The 7,935-nt window shown below is 35.7% G+C and overlaps 1 pseudogene; it reads left to right on the forward strand.

Annotated features, from left to right (window-relative positions):
* Window positions 1–1,642: 1,642 nt before the first annotated feature.
* LOC114024631 lies at window positions 1,643–1,963 on the forward strand (annotated as a pseudogene).
* The last annotated feature ends 5,972 nt before the right edge of the window (window positions 1,964–7,935 follow it).

A 7,935-nucleotide genomic window follows, 5' to 3' on the forward strand; every position in this document is an offset into this window, starting at 1 on the left:
TTCAAATGCAATGTCTTTCTGTCACACTATATCCACAAACCCAAACAGTACCACACACGCACACACACACACACACACACACACACACAAGAAAGAAAGAAAAAACCCTCAAACTGATTGCAAGTGATTTTTGTTTGATATCTTTTTATATAAATTTATTTCTATGAGATTTTCTAAACAGGGAATAACACAGATTATCTGGAGAGGTTGAGGATTGTGCAATTGAGACAAAGAAGGAACTCTATCATTTGGATGAATGCAAAAATACTAAACAAACAAACAAACAAACAAACAAACAAACAAACAAACAAATAAATAAATAAATAAAGGCAGAAAGAAAAGAAAGTGTCTGTTAAATAATCTCCTGATCCAATCCAAAGTTCTCAAATTGAAAAGAAGATTCATATATCCACAATTAAAGACCTCCTCCACAGAATCACAGAGTTGGGGAAAAAAAAACTGAGGAGACATCTGGTTGAATTCATACTTGGTCAAGTAACCCCTCTTAGCAATGCCTTATCAGTTGTCATCTAACCTTTGCTTGAAGACTTTTAGTTAGGTTGAATCTATCATTTCTTGATGGGAATGATAAGAAACTTGAGAAGAAATGATGACATGCTTCTACAGTACGATAGAAAAGATGAACAGAATTGGCAGCAGAGTCTGTCCAAGATTTGAGGAGAGACAGGGCATTTCAAGGTGTTCAGGAAAAGTAATAGGCAGTAGTCATCAACCCTGGAAAAATGGAAAAGTTTCATAAAGGAAATTTTGAAGATAAAAAAGGAAACAATTCTAAAAAGAAAGAAAATTGAAAATTTTATGTACAAACTGATGAGGATATATAATTGATCAATTGGCTTCTAGTTAAGAACAATCAGCTTTTCATATTATTATGGAAACAATGACAGGTAACAGAGGAACCTGGACTAAATTGGGAAGATAGTGCTATGTATGCTAAAGCTAAGAATGAGATGAGCCTGCTAAGAAAAAAAAATGTAAGAGCCCAAAAAGGGTGTTTGTTTGTTAATTATAATGGAATAAAAAAGAGAATCAAAGAGATTGAGATTGATAGACATCTGAAGGTAAAATATTCCATTCATCCTTTCCTTTCATTCTTTGCAAAAGAGATACTTTCACGTTGTAAATTATACAACAAAAGTGTATAAACTTAGACATTTATCTTCAAAATAAGCAAGGAAGTAATATAAGGTCACCTAGTCACCCTTGATTAATTTAAGCCAACTGGACAAAATGAACTACATCTTCAAATAAGGATAGAAACTGATGATGTGACAGCTGAGTAATTGTCACTGACAACTTAATGATTATGAATAACAGGAAGATAACATGAAACTAAAGACAAACAAATATTGTCCCATTTTTAAGCTAAAACAACAAAATGTGAATGCTTCACTCGGGCCAAAGATTTCGACTTCCTAGAAAGATTTTATAATATATCATCCAAGATCTGGTTCATGAATACTGAAAAGAATAATCGAGAATGGGGTGTTAAAGATTTAATGGAGTTATCTGTAAGGTGCTTGTTTCTTCTTCGGAAGCTAAGGCTGTGTTGGGGTGAACCCTCACTTCATCTGGTGACTAGCACCACTACAAACAAGTCTCTCCTCCTCCTTCTGCTAAAATGGCCAACTCCGAGTTCACTTGCATCTACTCTGCCCTCATGTTTCATGACGATGAGGTTACAGTCATAGAGGATAAAATCAATGCCCTCATTAAAGCAGCAGGTGTAAATATTGAACCATTCTGGCCTGGATTATTTGCAAAGGCCCTGTCCAATGGCAACATTGCAAGTCTCATCTGCAATGTAGGAGTGGGTGGACCTGCCCCAGCAACTGGTGGTGCTGTCCCTGCTGGAGGGGTGGCTCCTGTTAGCACAGCTGCCCCAGCTGAGGAGAAGAAGAAAGGGGAAGGAAAAAAAAGAAGAATCCAAGGAGTCCAATGATGACATGGGCTTTGGTCTGTTTGACTAAATATTTTTTGTAACATTAAATAAAAAGCTTAACTGAAAAAAAGAGATTTGATGATTAGTCTGTGAGAAAAGTAAACAGTGATTACAAAGAAATAGCATGAATTAGTTAAAAATTGCTTATCTTGGATTAATTTGATTTCTTTCTTGTTTTTTTTTATGACAAGAATACTAAACTAGAAGCCCTGATTAGTTTCAACTCCATGGAATAAGATGTCCTTTCCAGGATAAACTTATCTTTACTAAACTCACCACCATGCTGCTAACTCATGCCTTCATTGACACTATTTCCCACAATCTAATCTGTCCTGTGATTAGAAGGGTAAAAGAAAGAATACCAAACTCCTTCCAATACCTTCCTTTTCAGAGGGCAGAAACTGAACTTGGCTCCTTCCACTTTGCATCTGTTGCAAACTCCACATAACAAGATGCCCTCATGTCAAATACATGTTGGTGTCCCATTCTGTACCCCCCATTCTGACTCATTTTGTGCGTTGTCTCATCCTTTAGATTCTAAGCTCCTTGAGGACAAAGACTGTCTTTCTTTCTATTAATTGTTTCCCAGTGCTTAACATAGTACCTAGCACATAGTGGGCACTTAAAATTATTAAATTATTCTATTTGCTTAGTTTTTCAGGTCAACTAGCAATTATTAAAAATAAAAAAGAATTACAATGTGCCAGGCACTGTGCTAAGACCTGGAGATCCAAGAAAAGAATCAACAAAAAACAAAACAATTCTGTCTTTGTTCTTTGTCAGTCCATATTTTAATAGAAAAGAAAAATGCAAAAACAAAACAAACAAACAAAAAACCCAGCTGCATACGAAACACAAAGGAATGTAACACAAGACCCAAGTCTGTTGGTATGGGACTCTCTTTTTTCATGCACATTAATTCCTCCATATATGTGTGAGGGCTGGAATGGAGTTGTGAGAGCAGGGGAAGAGAGAAACATCTCAGTCTGACCATTTTTAAAGATGCAAAATTTCTGGCTGCACAGCCAATCGACAGAAACTACCCTTGCCTATTTGGTAGGTGGTGGCAGAGTTTCTCCACAGTAGGTGACCTAAGCAAGCCCACTTAAGCCTCCTTACATATTAGGGGTATTTACAGGGGGAAAGCTTTAAGATTAAGGAGGGCTGGTAAAAGGATCCTTATAAGGAGATGGGACCTAAGACTTGAAGGAATCCAGGGAAACAGGGATGATGACAGAGAGCACTCCAGAAATCTGGAACAAACAGTTAAAATACTTGAAAGCAAGAGATGGAGTGTAGAGTACAAGTAACAGCAAAGAGAGCAGCATCACTGAATCACAGAGTACTTGGAGGGGAGTGAGGGGTACAGAGAATGAAAATGTTGAAAGGGGCCAGGTGATGGAGGGCTTTAAAGGTCAAACAGAGAATGTTATACTTGATCTTGGAGGCAATAGGAAGTGACTGGCATTTATTAAATGTGGGAATTGAGTGATTTGATTTTAGGCCTGCACTTTAGAAAGCTCACTTTACCAGATGAATGGAAGTTGGATTAGAATTAGAAGAGACTAGAAGCTGGGAGATTTCTAGCAAAGCATGGTCAGCTAGGTGGTATAATGCATAGAACACTGGGTTTGGAATCAGAAAGACTTATTTTCATAAATTCAAATCCAGCCTCAGACATTTACTAGCTGTGTGACCCTGGGCTTGGTTCAGTTTCCTTATATGTAAAATAAGCTGGAAAAGGAAATGGAAAATCACTGCAGGATCTTTGTCAAGAAAATACCAAAATGGGATCACAAAGAGTTGGATATGACTGAAATGACTCAACAACCACAACAACATCCACAACAACAACAACAAATGACAGCAACACCAGCAGCAAAGCATTTGATGAAGTACCTCATACAATTCTTGTGGGAAAGACAAAAAAAAAATAGGCATTAGATGATAATGTGATGAGATAAATGGGTTCCGAACTACTTTAATAGGTGGATTGAGATCAGATTAGTTAACAATGGTAAAATATCAGCTTGTCAGATCACTGGCAAAATGCCCGTGGAATCTCTACTTGACTCGATTATGTTTAAAATGTTTTATTTTTTGGCGATGATTTGGAAAAGGTATAGAAGGTATACTCATATATGCACAAGATCAAAACTATATGTGATAGATAAAATATCGGGTAATAGACAAGATTAAAAAAATCTTGATAAGATACAATATTGGGTTGAATTCAATAAAATGAAATTCAATGACTATAAATGAAAACTTTTATTTGTATTTAAAATAATAAACTTTATAAATACAGGATGGGTTTGTGGTATTGTTCATAGTTGGGCAGCCATTTTACTGAAGAAAAAAAAACTGGTAGATTTAATGGATTTGAATTTTAATATCAGTGAGCAGCAAGATATTGCAGCCAAAAATGTGGTTATGCTAAGAAAAGCATAGGTTCTAGGCATAAGGATGTAAAAATCCCTGTGTATTCTTCAGTTTTCAGATCAAATCTAGACTATTGTGTTCAGATGTGAATGTCACCTCTTTGGGAAGACAATCTAAGAAAAAGATAAAAAAGATGGGAAGGACCTCTAGTTCATGGCATACAAGAATCTTAGTTAAAGGGCCTAGGAATATATAATTTGGAGAACTAGAGATCTGAAGGAAGGTAGGATATCCTTTATTCAATGGGTTGAACTAAATGGCATATTTGGTGTCATCTAACCAGGGGTCTACTGATAAATCTGTAACAACTGGATCCCAGGAAACGAAAAATGGAACACAATTTTTAAAATTTAATCTGAATTATTTTGCTTTCTTCATCACTTTAAGTCTAGATAATCAACAAAAAAATAAATAAAGTAAGCCTTGATAACTAGTGTTTGCTGATTTCTTAAGTACAAATGCCCCCCGTGCAAATTTAGCAATCACGTGACAGTAGCAGGCGGCTTCATTATGATTCTGCCACCGTCTCTAAATTTGGTGATTCTCTAACACAAGTTTTACTCAGTGTTTCTTGCCCAACCAATCAGTACTAAGAACTTTGGGAGGCTTACCTTCCCACTTTGTACACTATGACTTCAATACAATCTAAAATCGTACTAGAAAACAGCAGTCATTTAGGTATAACATTTTAGCTAATTATTTGCTTTTATAAGATATCTCATGTTATATCTTTCAAATTCATTTGTAGGCTGAGAAAGATTCCTGGAAAGAGAAAAAACATTTGGTCTGTTATCTTCTAAACATATAGCAAAGCTATTAGGAAAGTGATATTTTTTATGTTTTGTTTGTTTTTGTTTTTCTCTTGGAGAAGTGCTTTCCTCTTTAATTGTGTGACAGGATAATCAAATTTCTTTCAGCACAGGATGTTAGATCTTCAGAAAATGAAATAAGTATAAATTCCCAAATAGTTAATAGCCATTAAAATATTAAACATGTCAGGGATGGGTGGCAAATGCCATTTACTAATGTGGAGGTTGAGGCTAGTAAATTATGGGAGCTCAGGAGTTCTGAGCTGCAACTGAGTTAAAGCCAATTTGTTATCCAAACTATGTCTGCACCAACATTGTGAGCTTCAAGAGAGCAAGGAGCTATGCCATTATTTGAAGATGGGTGAATGGAACCAGGTGAGAAAGGAAGGATGTTAAAGTTTCCCTATCCATCAGCATTGGAATTAGACCCATAGGTTTAGATTAGCATTTTTTGCCTGGGCAAGATAGAGAGACCATGTCTTAAAGAATTGTTGAACAAATATTACTTTCTCATTGTAAATATAACTTTTCAAGTAGATTCAGGTGAATATTTAAACCTTGGTAACATTGTTGGAAGGGGGATATTGAATTATGTTGTCTTATAGCCTGAACTTACTTGATTTCTAGCAGAGAAAGAAAAATCCCATAAGCAAAGTTAAGTTAATGCCCAGTCTAGTCAAAACTAAAATGATTCAATGAAAGCAGCTGGGATGTGGTAAATGTTTAACAAGAATGAAAGTATATGAATTTCTTTGAGAATAAATTCCATTAATTGGTTAGAGACAAATTAAAAATGGCCAATTATGTAAAGATAGGATTCAGGCAAAAATAAGCAATAGATGTTTTGCTAAATGATGATCCTGTCCTTTTAATGCAATAAGCTGCTATTTATTTGGTGTATGGACATGTTGAATGTCTCATTCTCCCAATACCTCATCTGGCAAATATTAAAGTGCCTGGAATTCCACAATTTGAGTTGAATCCCTTTGTTTTAGCAATTGATTATTCCCAGGAACCCTTTAAAACAAGCTCCTTGAATCCTAGAAAGAAATTACACATTAATTCTAGATACCTGAGAAAATATGAGGTGCAGGGTTATAAGAACTTATCTAATTCCCAGCATGATACATGAACTCCCTATACAAAGGTAAGAGTTAAGCCATCTCCCTAAATGATGTAAGATCTCACTGTTTTGCCGTCTGATTTCTGAAGAGCTCTAATTGTTACTAATATATCATAAATTGAAGCTAAAATGGTGTCCCTGGTAATTTCAAAGGCATGTTCTCTTCTTTTTTTGCTATTTTTTTCTTGATATGTTTCATCATCACCTACATTTCTTAATATATCCTCCTTCTCTCTCCCATACAATAAGCCTTTATAAATATGTATACAAATATACATATGCATATACATGTATATATTCACATATATACATGTATATGTATACACATACACAGACACATGTATATGTGTGTGAAAATGTCTGACATTTTATGAATGATTCTAAAAACATAACCTTCCACCACTGAAAAAAAAGAGGAGGGCATAGGTTAAGAATATATATACTTGCCAAGATGGTGGAGTAAAGGTAGTGACTAGTCTGATCTCTCCCATATCCTCTTCCAAAAAACATTAAAATTATGCCTTAGTACAAATTCTGGAAATGCAGAACTAACAAAATAATACAATAAAAGATATTTCCAGCCCAAGGCAACTTAAAAGGTTGGCAGAAAGAGTCTGTCTCATTGTGGTGAGAGTGGAGCATAGTCCAGTTCAGGTTGTATTTGGCAAGTTGGTAGCAGGTCTTGGCAGTGACTGAATTGACAGTGAAAGCTCCCAGAGTTCTCAGCCCACAGACTATAAGGAGGTCATACAATTGTTCAGAAGAAGATTACAGGAGGGCCTTTTGCAGGAGGGCCTACTGGATGTAGGACTTTTGCATTGCCCATGCACAGTTTCAGGACACAGTGGTAGGGTGAGAGGAAGGAAAAGAGAGCTTGTTGTCACAAATAAAATGCCAGGAGACAACATTTCTAAGTATTAAAATGAATTTATTAATTAGGCTATTTGATGGTCAGTGGTTTTTCTCAGAAACCAAAGACACTAAGGCAGAGTCCCAAACATGTATAAATACATGTCCGTGTTCCCGATCGCAAATTACTGGAAACTGCCCTGACAAGAGAAAAGCAACCCCTAACTGGTAGACACTAAATGAGAAGATAAGCTAAGAGCTCTCAACTCCTTCTGATGACTCATCATGGTGGGGATGGACTTGGGCAGCAACTGACAAATGAGGTTTGGTCACAAGTTTTGATTCCCCTCTAACAACCTGTGCAGATTTTCTCTGGTTTTGTTTCTTCCTCATGAGCCAAGCCATTCTGAAATATAATTAAGGGAGAAAGGTCACATCAATGGCTCTTGGTAACTCTTGGTAATGAGAATCAGCTTTGTTTAGCTTTTGTTTATGGGATAAACAAAGAGTTCTAGATCAATCCTAAGAAGGGCTAGTATATAACTACATTCCTCAGAAATTTTCTGGAAATTTTTTAAATGTGAGCTAAAACTATGAAATGGGAATTTTAAACAAAAAAGGGAATGTAATAAACTAATATTAATAATCAAATATTACAATATTAAAATTAATTTTCCTCCTGAAGATAGACAGACAGATAGATAGATAGATAGATAGATAGATAGATAGATAGATAGATAGATAGATAG

The sequence above is a fragment of the Vombatus ursinus genome, unplaced genomic scaffold, assembly GCF_900497805.2.
Source record: "Vombatus ursinus unplaced genomic scaffold, bare-nosed wombat genome assembly UNPS02014822.1, whole genome shotgun sequence".
Taxonomy (NCBI): Eukaryota; Metazoa; Chordata; class Mammalia; order Diprotodontia; family Vombatidae; genus Vombatus; species Vombatus ursinus.